This window comes from Mirounga leonina, unplaced genomic scaffold, assembly GCF_011800145.1.
Source record: "Mirounga leonina isolate KUSES-001 unplaced genomic scaffold, KU_Mleo_1.0 Mir_99, whole genome shotgun sequence".
In the NCBI taxonomy this organism is placed as follows: domain Eukaryota; kingdom Metazoa; phylum Chordata; class Mammalia; order Carnivora; family Phocidae; genus Mirounga; species Mirounga leonina.
Window position 1 is genome coordinate 5,374,445 of NW_023270971.1, and position 12,206 is coordinate 5,386,650.

The following is a 12,206-nucleotide window of genomic DNA, read 5'->3' on the forward strand; positions in this document are numbered from 1 at the left end:
CAGCCCTGGCCGGGCTGGGTTTGGTCAGGGCTCCGGGTTTTAGCAGAGTGTAACTGATGAAGGCTTAAGAATTAGGATTCTGCGCTCTAGGGAGTGTTGGAGAATCTCGTTTTACGGGAAGGGAAAAGAGGGAAAGCAGGATTATCTTATGCCTTTGTGTTGTTGCTCCACTGATACATTTGGTCCCCAGGGGGGAAAAACCCTAATACCCGATTCATAATTTTATTGGCGGATGAGTCAACAGAGAATAGAATTTACAACCCTGAAAAAACTGCACCGTAGAGGTTATTTATTCCACCCACCCCACCCCCCGCAAAAAACCCTCCGTAATCATGTCTTGGTCATGTTGAAAACTGCAGTACTGACCCAAAAAACACAGGATGGAAATAACTATTACAAAATAAATCGATAACGTTTAAAGAAGTAAACGTTAAAGTTGTTGTAAACCTTTTATACAGTAATTTTTTTTTTACTAAAAATTGATTTAAAAAATCAAATCTTGGCCACATTTTAGTTGACAAAACTTGACCTGAGGAAACGGCTTGGTAGTAGTGATGACAAAAGAAAGCTCTGTAGTTGATGCTATCATCTGTAGTATGAATCAAACCTCAGTTGTAAAAATTTAAACGGAATCTCTCAAAATAATTTCATTAAAATGGAAATGGAAAAAAATGTAGACTTAACTACAACTTTGAAAGCTGATCAAGTAATTAGTAATGGAATTCAGCCCGAAAGATAATCTTAACTAAAATTCCTCCATGTTACTCTAATTCCGACTTAAATACTTCTATTCATAAAGCTCTAATCCAGATGTGTTGAATGTGAAAACAGATCCCTAAGGTTTAGAATGGAGTTTTGATGCACCATCAAAACCCAGGCTGCCTGACTCCCAAATCAGCACTATTAGACGTTTTCGTTTAGTGACTCTAAGGCACGTTTGGCCTACTTAAAATTCTCTGCAGTTAGATTCTGGTCTTAAAAAAAAAAAGCCAAGTGTAAGCATCTTGAAGTTCCCAGAGACAGCAGCTCTTCTGCTGATTTTCTACCACAGACTCCAAAATTTAATGGATTCCACAGCTTGAGGAGTTCCCCACAGTGGGTGGGGGATACATTTAAAGGGATTTTTTGGTGTGGTGAGGATACAATTGCTGCACTGTGGGAGATGGGATGGGGGGGTAAAGGTGTGCATGGAATGGACTAGATTAGGGATTCCCAAAGGTCTGTGTATGGACAGGGGCAAGTCTAACAGTTTTCCATAAAGATTTTAGAAAAATAAGAGCAGTATAATGCATTTTTCTTCATTAATTTCTCTTTTTTTTGAGATTTTATTTATTTATTTGACAGAGAGCACAAGCAGAGGGAGGGGCAGAGGGAGAGGCAGAGAGAGAGGGAGAAGCAGGCTCCTAGATGAGCAGGGAGCTCAGTGTGGGGCTCGATCCCAGGACCCTAGGATCATGGCCTGAGCTGAAGGCAGACGGTTAACAACTGAGCCACCCCGGTGCCCCTTCATTTATTTAATTTCAAATTGTACTTTATTCTGAGATTTTATCGTCCTACACATGTCATTAAAGTGACCTTTTTTATAAAATGGTGCTGATGGAAGATGGTTGTTTTGTTCTTTTGTTGGTATCCTTATTTGTCAAAGTTAAAAACACATTTTTACGTTTGCCCTCCTCTTGTTGTTGCTGTTTATTTTGAACTTTTATAAGCTTTTGAAATCAAACACTCCAGGACCCACCAGTCTAAATGAGTTTTAGAAGTCCTTCCAACTCTGACATTTGACAATGATTTTATGTGTATATGTGATGAACCTCCTCATTTATTTCCTGCCTGTTGTAGTCACTATTCCAACACTGACAATATCCAGCAAAATGCCCCAAAACGCTGTGTGAGGGGGCGCCTGGGTGGCTCAGATGTTAAGCATCTGCCTTCAGCTCAGGTCATGATCCCAGGGTCCTGGGATCGAGCCCCGCATCAGGCTCTCTGCTCCGTGAAAAGGCTGCTTCTCCCTCTCCCACTCCCCCTGCTTATGTTCTCTCTCTTGCTGTGTCTCTCCCTGTCAAATAAATAAATAAAAATCTTTTTTAAAAAAGTGCCATGTGAGAGCATACCATATGATTTCAGTTGCTTCCATCTTAAGATTTAAATTTGTCAAAAAAAAAAAGATTTAAATTTGTCAGATTTTAGAAGGGCAAAAGTTAGGGGGTGGTTAACATAGAAAATAAAGTTTTTAGGTGTTGACTATGACTCAGTCTTTTCCTTAAAATCATGCATCATTTCTGGTAATTTTCAACCTCAGCAACTGAAGAATTAACTGTTTTTGGTGCTACTATTAAATCATTCTGTACTTATTGAATCAGCAGCAGCTTTGGTGTAATGGAAGGAGACTTCTAAAATGTGCCAAAATGCAATTCTTGGATCACATGAATTCACTAAAAATATAACCAAAAATATAAACTAAAAATTTTAGACCTTGAGGGAAATTTAGAGATCATCTACTTCAATAATCATATTTTTAAATGCTTTGCAATGTACAGAGTGGCTTCACACATATCAGTTGTAGGACACAAGAGGCTTGTCCAAGATCACACCAGCCTTAGTGGCAAAAAAAGGACTAGAACCCCAACCTCTAACCAAAGGAATTAGAAAAAGGAGTAGAATGAAAATTGGGACAGTCATGCCCTAGTGATCACTTCTATGTTCATAGAGAGGTCAAGATGAATTGAAAACATTTTTGTAAAGCCACAGTATTTACCCAAGGAAAGATCAATGGTAACCAGAGTGCATTTTGAGTAAAATGATAAAGACAAGCACAACAATTATAGACAGATGCTGTAAGGAGGAAAATGAAAACAATGGTGGTCTGCCCATCTCCGAGTTGTTTAGTACAAATAAATAGAAAAAATGGAATGTCTTAGAAGCTGTCAAACACTGTCTTAGGTGTTGTTCAATTGTTATACTGCCTTGTGCACAATCAGTATCAGATAAGTGAGTTAGTGGAGTAATTGAAAAGAAGACCATCAGAAATGTCCTGTTGGATCAGAGTGATAACCCATTTAGTCTCTTTTCCAGTCCTTGATAATGACAGCAATTTCTGTGTCCCTTTCTTGTCTCAGTTCTTCTTTTCCCCCTCGGAATTGTTCATGAGGTTTTGTAAAAGTGGGTTGCTGCACTTATGATACCTATGAAGTACCTGTCTGTGATAGCTACCTACGATAGCTACTTCAACCACATTTGAGACATTCTGTGAACATTTCTTACTTTTTTTTTTTAAAGATTTTATTTATTTATTTGAGAGAGACACAGCAAGAGAGGGAACACAAGCAGGGGAAGTGGGAGAGGGAGAAGCAGGCTTCCCGCTGAGCAGGGAGCCCGATGCGGGGCTTGATCCCAGGACCCTGGGATCATGACCTGAGCCGAAGGCAGACGCTTAACGACTGAGCCACTCAGGTGCCCCTACCCAATGACTTTTTAATAATCATATATACATATAAAATGTTTACTGTTCTTTTTCATATAAGTGACAAATATTTGGGGCATGTGGGTGGCTCAGTTGGTTAAACCTATGGCTGTTGATTTCAGGTCAGGTCATGATCTCAGGTTCATGAGATCCGCCCTGCATCAGGCCTACCCCTACGTGTGCTCTCTAAATAAATAAATTTAAAAAGCTTTATTTTTTTGAAAGATTTTATTTATTTACTTGAGAGAGAGAGAGAGCGTACAGGCCAGGGGAGGGGCAGAGGGAGAAGCAGGCTCCCCACTGAGCAGGGAGCCTGATGTGGGATGTGGGACTTGATCCCAAGATCCTGGGATCATGACCCGAGCCAAAGGCAGACACTTAACCGACTGAGCCACCCAGGCAACCAAAAGAAAACTTTAATAAGTGACAAATATTCATTTGAAAGATTTAGAAAATTTAGATAAATCAGAAAAAAAAGAAAACAAAATAATCACCAAATGTTAACATTTTGCTGTGTATAAATATCCAGTCCTTTTCTATGCGTATTGTATGTGTGTGTTAGATGTATATATATCTATCAAATATGTGTATACATATATTTAATTTTATTCCTTAAAATTTACAGCAAGTAGCCATAATGCACATTCAGTTTTGAGACCTGTTTTTTTTTTTTTCACTTAATAATTTGTTGGACACATTTCCATAGGTTAAAAGGAAAACTGCAGGCCCAAAATAACCTCTCTTGAGTTAAGTCGCCAAGTCAGTAGACCAGGATTTAATACCTAATCTAATTGTAATTTCAACCTCCCTCAGAACTGTTAAGTCTTAACCCGTCAGTCAGGAATTTTATGACCACCACCAAGGAGATAAGCTGTCTCTTGGACCTCCTCTATCTCCCAAAGGACCATGAGGCAATCTGTATAATAAGACCCCTCCCCCTCCCCCTCAGGGAAGGTGATACCTCCTGAAACAATCTTTTCTTTTGCTTGTAATTTTCTTGCCCCACCCTCGTTCCTATAAAAGCCTTCCATTTTGTTCAGAGCTGCCCTCTGCTTGGTAGATGAGATGCTTTCCAATTCATGAGTCATTTAATAAAGCCAATTAGATCTTCATATTTACTGGGTTGAATTTTGTTTTTTAACACATATAACTAAATAATCTTCCAAAGAATCATTTTTTTAATTTTATTTATTTATTTATTATTTTTTAAGTAGGATCCATGCCCAGGGTGGAGTCCAACATAGGGCTTGAACTCACAACCCTGAGATAAAGAATCTGGACACTTAACCAACTGAGCCACCCAGTTTCCCCCCAAAGAATCATTTTTTAAAATTTTATTTATTTATTTTTATTTAAAGATTTTATTTATTTGACAAAGACACAGGGAGAGAGGGAACACAAGCAGGGGGAGTGGGAGAGGGAGAAGCAGGCTTCCCGCAGAGCAGGGAGCCCGATGCAGGATCTCTATCCCAGGATGCTGGGATCATGACCTGAGCTGAAGGCAGATGCTTAATGCCTGAGCCACCCAGGCACCCCAAAGAATCATTTTTAACGTAAACCTGTAAGTATGTATTATATTGATGGACCAGCATTTGACCAATCTCAATTGAGTATTCTGGTTATTTCCAAACTTTTGCTAGTATAAACAATGCTTTAATGAATATTTGTGTAGCTAAATCTTTGCTCACATCCAAAATTAATTGATTACAATATATTTCTAGAAATGCTATGAGTCTTAAAACCCCTTGTATCATAAAATCTTCTGTTTTGGTACAGTTTGTGATGATTAAACCCATAATCGTGAGCTATCCTCTCATTTCTTATATTTATCTTTACAAATTTAGATCTTTATTTTTTCAGTCTATCCTTAAAAGAGGTTTTAGGTTTTCTTTTCTGACCACCTGTTGTTGTAAAACCTAATAAATTTAATTAGAAGATACCTTTTCTTTGCAGCTCTCTAATTCCTTTCCCCATCCATTTCAAAATCTCAAGAATTCAAGTCTGGGGTACAAGGATATGCTCATACAAGTGAAAGTGGCCCGGTTATGGACACAGCTGACAAGACAACATTTGTCGGCCATTAGTGAAGCAATTCGATTCTACAGATATTTAGATTTAGTTGAAGAGAGGGGAAGATTAGTTTCCAGTAAGAGATAATGAGGTCAAAGGCCTCTCAAAATCAAGACTGCAGTTAACGAAATAGGAAAACCAGAATAATCTCGTATATTTTCACATCTCCCATATTTTGCATGAGCTCAAGTATTCCCACAAAAATAAGTGTGCAAGGTCTTAGAGATGGGGAAGAATTCAACTCATCAGTGCTCTAAAACTTAGATTAACCTGGAATTTACTACAGAAATCTTTTAAATGCTTAAGTTAGGCATTTCAGTGTACTTGGTTAAATGAGAATGTGTCTTTCTTCACCTATGTAAATCGTTGCCATCTACATTTAGAGTAATAGAAGACCTGGAAGTTTCCCTAACTTTAAGCAAAAGCCCATGGAAACAATAACAGAGTAACGGAAAATAATTTTATACTTTTTTTTTTTTTAAGATTTTATTTATTCATTTGAGACACTGGGATAGAGAGAGAGAGAGCATGAGCAGGGGGAGAGGCAGAGGCGGAGGGAGAAGCAGACTCCCTGCTGAGCCAGGAGCCAGATATGGGACTCGATCCCAGGACCCTGGGATCATGACCCGAGCCAAAGGCAGACAGACCCTTAACGACTGAGCCACCCAGGTGCCCCAATAATTTTACTCTTAAAAAATAGTTGGGGTGGGAGAGGAGAAACAAAAGTAGGGTGTTTAAGGACTAGGTTAAATGATATGAGGAAACGTATCCTGACCTATGTAGTCAGAGAAATCTGAATTTTAGTTGTAACTCTACCTTAAATATTTTCCTAGGCTTCAATGTTAATAATCTTTTAAAAGAAAAGTCAGATTCTAAGGTTCCTTCTAGCTTTAAATATATTGTGCTATTTACTGAAAACGATTCCTATATTTTGAAAGAGAAGGAAATGTGCATGCTCTTTTTCTTTTACAGCTTCTTAAAATTCAGATAATACATAAAATTCGGATGGGTAGGTCCTTACCTGTGCTCCTTAACACTTGTCAGGAAAATCAGATTCTCTAACAGTGAAATATAGCAATAGATACATGGTTGGAAATTAGAGGAGGCTCCCAAATCAGAGACTGGGAAATAATCTTCTAAAGTATTTAAGAAAGGCAATAATTGAATCTTAGTTTTAGGTAGAGCTCTCCCTAGTGGTGGGGAAGGGCCTCAGTGAAATGACCTCTGTAGGTACTGGGTTTTGTTTGTTTGGCCTAAAAAAATCCTTACGTCACATTCTCATAGAAGGAAATCATGAAATGATTTTACTCTTCAACACAGTCTTATTCTTGGCAAAGAATGAGATTCAACAGTGAAAATCAAGCAAAGCTTGTTTCCTGTCTTCTTAAAATACTGTTTCCACTAGCACCACCCCTTCCTCTCCTAGTTGCTTTGAAATAATGCCTGAGGCTGTAACTCATTTGTCTGCAAAGAACATTCTGCAGTGTCATATTTAAATGCCAGGGATTTGTCCTGCCAGGGAGGAAATTCAAATCACCCATGTTCCATGTATTCATTGGAAACCATACTAAGGGCAGGACTTGAAGAGATGAAATGCCTGAGTTTCCCCCAAGTTCCCCATCCCACCCGAGTTATCTCGTTCTGGTCCAGTGGGTCTGACCTGGCAATATTTTGGTAATCAAATTATATTTCAAAATTTCTCTTTTAATCACACAAGCCATTAATTCCTGGAAATGTGCTGTCATGCATCACATTTGGGGATATTTGTGTTGGCTATTTTTATTTGGAAGAATTTTGTGTTTTGGAGTTTCTGCCATTTCTATGTCCCTTCCTTTTCTCAGCCCCTGCTCTCTTCCTCTGTATTGTTCATTGGCAAGGGCACGAAACTGTGCTCCCAGTGACTCATTATTACTCACTATAGTAATCTACTCTCCTTTGTGAGACTAAATGTGGAAGATGCTTGAGTTGCCATTCCTGAGGAGAGTGGGTCCTAAAACACATCCTGTTAACTCTCAACTCCCCATGCTAATGCCAGGAAGTACCGATACTGATCACAGAAAATAGCATAGCTGCTCCATTTGATCCTGGCCAAGCCCAAGGCCGCAAAAAGTCTTCCTGCAGTGAGCAGAGCCAGAGGCCTGATTGGACAAAAAAAGAACTCTGCATTGTAGGGCAAAGCAAGTCAAATTGTATTTATATAGCCCATTACAGTTCATAAAGTATTTTGTGATGCACACTAACTTTTGCTGTTCATGACCTGTATCAGAGCATCTATTGTTACTTTATCTTGTGTGTGAGGAAGGTGAAGCTCTGGTGATTTACCCAACACCACCAGCCTTTGAGAACTCCCCACAATCAAACCCGTGTTTTATGATGAGTGCCTGTTCACTTTCACAGTTAGCATGTCAGGTCCAAAACCCAGAGCCTGCTCTACATCTGAATCGGCAGCAATTAGCAATAGGTCTACCTCAGTAGATTCACATTTGACTGCAATCATCCCCCTCCAGCAGGTGGGCCCAGCCCATTGGCAGCTCAATTGACCTCTCAATGTTGAAGTTCTGCAACTAGGTGCTCTATCAGGGTCTGGTTTCTGACTTTCAGCTGAGCCTGAACTCCCACACTTTTGAAGACTGACACCCATCTCCTCCATGCCCAGTAGTCCCTGGCTCTCTAGCGGCTTCCTTGATTCTGGCTACCTGATTTCAGTTATTAACTCCATCCTCCTGACCCCATCAGCCATCCCTCTTAAACAACAGTTTATTCCTGCCTAATTCCTGTGTGAATTTCTTCTGCCTCTTTCCCTTTCAGATTCTTAAGCCAATTGACTTATTTAAATCTTAGCTATCTACCAGACTTTCCAGCCTCTCCTTACTTCCTGTTGCACCCTGAACCTGATCTGAACTCCCATGACTGTTTCTTTTCTGTGTTCTCTATGCTAGGCAAATGATACACATACACCCTTTCTACTTACCTTTTGGCTCCTTTTAACCTACATGAGATATATATATACATATATATATATAGTTTATTTAAGTAATCTCTACACCCAACGTGGGGCTTGAACTCACGACCCCAAGAATCAAGTGCCACATGCTCTTCTGACTGAGCCAGCCAGGTGCCCCAAGACTCAATTATTTTTATATTTTCTTTTGCTGCTTAGAATTTCAAATCCTATTGACCTTCTTAGCCTATATTCTCTTGTCTCACACTGTATCACTGACTGCCATAGCTTCTGCCCTAGTTGAAATAGGATATGTAGAAGTACTTCGTTTAAGCCGTAAACCTCATACAAATATACCCTGCTGCTGTTATTATTAGGTAATTCAAGCCAGAGGTGACTTTTGCTAACCTTCCCGGTGGAAGGAGATAGGCTGTCAGCTGAAACAGGAACGTCACAATTCTTGTCCAAAGCCAAAAATAAGAGAAGTGTAATAACTATGACAGTACCACAACTGATCTCTTTATGTAGATGATTACTTTTGACAAGGTCACCACCGGCTAAGATGTATCACAGGAAACAGAAATGAAATATTCTAGGCTAATCTAAAGGCCTCAGAACCTTTCTCTGAATCAACTTGAAGATACTGAGTTTTCAGATGACATCTACCCTGATTGATTTTCCAATGCTAAGATAATAATTACTTTTAACATTTATATGGCATTTTGTATAGTAGTATTCTTACCTATATTATCTTATATCACAAAAAAGATTTCATGGAAGAAGTAATTTCATTGTTTTATTTAAAAAAAAAAGATTTATTTATTCGAGGGGGTGCAGGGGCAGAGGGAGAGGGAGAGAGAGAATCTCAAGCAGACTGACTCCATACTAGGCGTGGAGCCTGATGCAGGGCTCAATCTCATGACCCCGGAGATCATGACCCTGAGATCAGGACCTGAGCCGATATCAAGAGTCGGACGCTTAACCAACTGAGCCACCTAGGCGCCCCTTCATTGTTTTACATTTTTTAAAAAATAAGCTCTACACCCAGCATGGGGCTTGAACGAAGGACCCCGAGATCAAGAGTCACATGCTCTACCGACTGAGCTAGTCAGTTGCCCCCAACTGTTCTAAATTTTTAGATAGGGCAGCTGAGGCAGATCTGTAAATCTGAGCTCTCAGTTAACTTGCCCAAGTGCATTAAATAAGCTAGGGGTGCGTGTTGCACTTGAACTCAGACTTTTCTGATTCCAAAAAACCCTGCTTTTTTATTTCTCCAGCCCATGCATCTCAGAACTGTAAAACACCCTGGGAAGGAAACTGCTCATTTATTTCAAGATTAAGTGAAGATATAAAAACAGACATTCACTTAATAGATCACAGAATATGCCACAGAAGGGGATGTTCAAGAGCACATGCTGCGTCATGGTTTTCAATACTTATACAATACTGCCACCTTGTGGATGTAGTCATTTTCTATTACTTAGCCGACTTCTGTAGCCTAGCATAATGCATGACCAGGATTACCCAGCGGAATCTGAACAATCAAATGTAAAATGCCCAGGAAAGGGCTGGAATCAGGTAACTTAGAATAACATTTGAGGGGCTAGGCAAGTGTCAAGAGTTTGAGCGAACCTTTGGTGCTTTCTGAACAAGATCAAACACTGCATTATTATTAACTTTGTATCCTCTACTAGAGAGTATGTTTTCATTTTGTACACAAGATAGTTGTGTCCTGTTAGATGGAAGTATGACCTTGTTATTGTGTATTCAGAGACTCAGCACGGTTTAAGGAGATGCAGATGGGTGCCAAGTTGACAAGGGATGGACTTGTGTTGGTTAATTTTAGGTGCCAATTGAACTGGGCCATGGTGCCCAGAGATTTAGTCAAACGTTATGATATTCTGAATATTTCTGTGCAGGTGTTTTTTGGATAAGATTAACATATAAATGGGTGAACTTTGAGTAAAGCAGAATACCCTCCACAACGTGGGTGGGTCTCATCCAAAGAACCGAAGGCCTTACTAGAACAAAGACTGATCTCCCCTAAGCAAGAAGGAATCCTGCCAGCAGACATCCTTCAGTCTCAAACTGCAACTCTTCCCTGGGTCCCCAGCTTGTGACCTACCCTGCAGATTTTGGACAATCACATAAGTCAATTCCTTAAAATAAATCTCTCTCTCTCTCTCTTACTCTCTCTCCCCCACTGTCTCCACGCACATACACACATCCCTGTTGGTTCTGTTTCTCTGGAGAACTCTAGTACATTCCCATACTTCATTCAGATCACAGATAAGATGTTCTCTCCTGAGAAACACTCTTCTTGACTAAATTATTTAAAATAACCCCTTACCCACATCTCCTCACCATACCCTGCGACTCTTCAGGTCTATACCCTACTTGATTTTCCTTCATAGCACGTATTAGTGTGTAAATCTATATATTTATTGTTTTACTCTTTTTGACTTAACCTCTTTCAGTAGAACATTCATTCACTGAGACAGGAACTTTTTCTGTCTTGTTCACTAATGAATCCCCAGAATAGTGCCTGACTCAATAGTATCTGTCGAATGACTAATGGATTATATATATGCATTATATAGATTTACCTATGTACATGTTAAGCATATGGCTCTGAAACCTGTTTCTTTTTCCAGTTAATATACAACATCTATAACAATATCTGTAACATGGACATCTTTACATACCTGTGCCTATAGATAAACCTTATTCTTTTTCTTGGCTGCATAGTAGTCCACGGTGTAGACACACTGGAATTTATTTAACTATCTCCTCTGACAATTATGTGGGCTATTTCTAGATCTTTACTTTGATTTTTTAAAAAGTCACAATAAACAATCTTGGGCGCCTGGGTGGCTCAGTTGGTTAAGCAACTGCCTTCGGCTCAGGTCATGATCCTGGAGTCCCAGGATCGAGTCCCGCATCGGGCTCCCTGCTCAGCGGGGGGTCTGCTTCTCCCTCTGACCCTCCTCCCTCTCATGCTCTTTGTCTCTCATTCTCTCTCTCTCTCAAATAAATAAATAAATAAAATCTTTAAAAAAAAAGTCACAATAAACAATCTTATGCATGTATCTTTGTGCACTTGTGTGTGGATTTTTTTTTTTAAGATTTTATTTATTTATTCATGAGAGACAGAGAGAGAGAGAGAGGCAGAGAGAGAAGCAGGCTCCCAAGGAGCAGGGAGCCCAATGCGGGACCCCATTCCAGGACGCCGGGATCATGACCCGAGCCGAAGGCAGACGCTTAACCATCTGAGCCACCCAGGTGCCCTTGTGTGTGGATTTCTATAAGATAAATGAACATAAGTGAAATTGCTGAGTCACAAAGGTTTTATCAACTTACAGTCAGTCTTACAAGTCATTTATACGCTTGTGCACACAATCACAGATCCTTAAATGTGCAGCAACAAGCCCTTGAGGCTGTATTCAGGGCAGGAAATGAACATCACAGGAGAAAGACTTTCCCTTTCTCACCAGACCTTTTTTTTTCTCATGCAGTTTCCAGGAAAGCATCGCACTGACCAAGGGGACTTTTAACTAGAAACCAATAAATAAAAATCAGGTATTAAAATAATTCAAACAGTACTCGAATGAAAGGGTACTAGCCAAATATTTTAACTGTGGTTTGACTTGGTGGTGTGGGACCAGACTGAAGCACAAGAGTCGAAAGAAACTGTTCACAAGGAAGTTTAATAAGAGGCCGGCTCACCTCCCCACT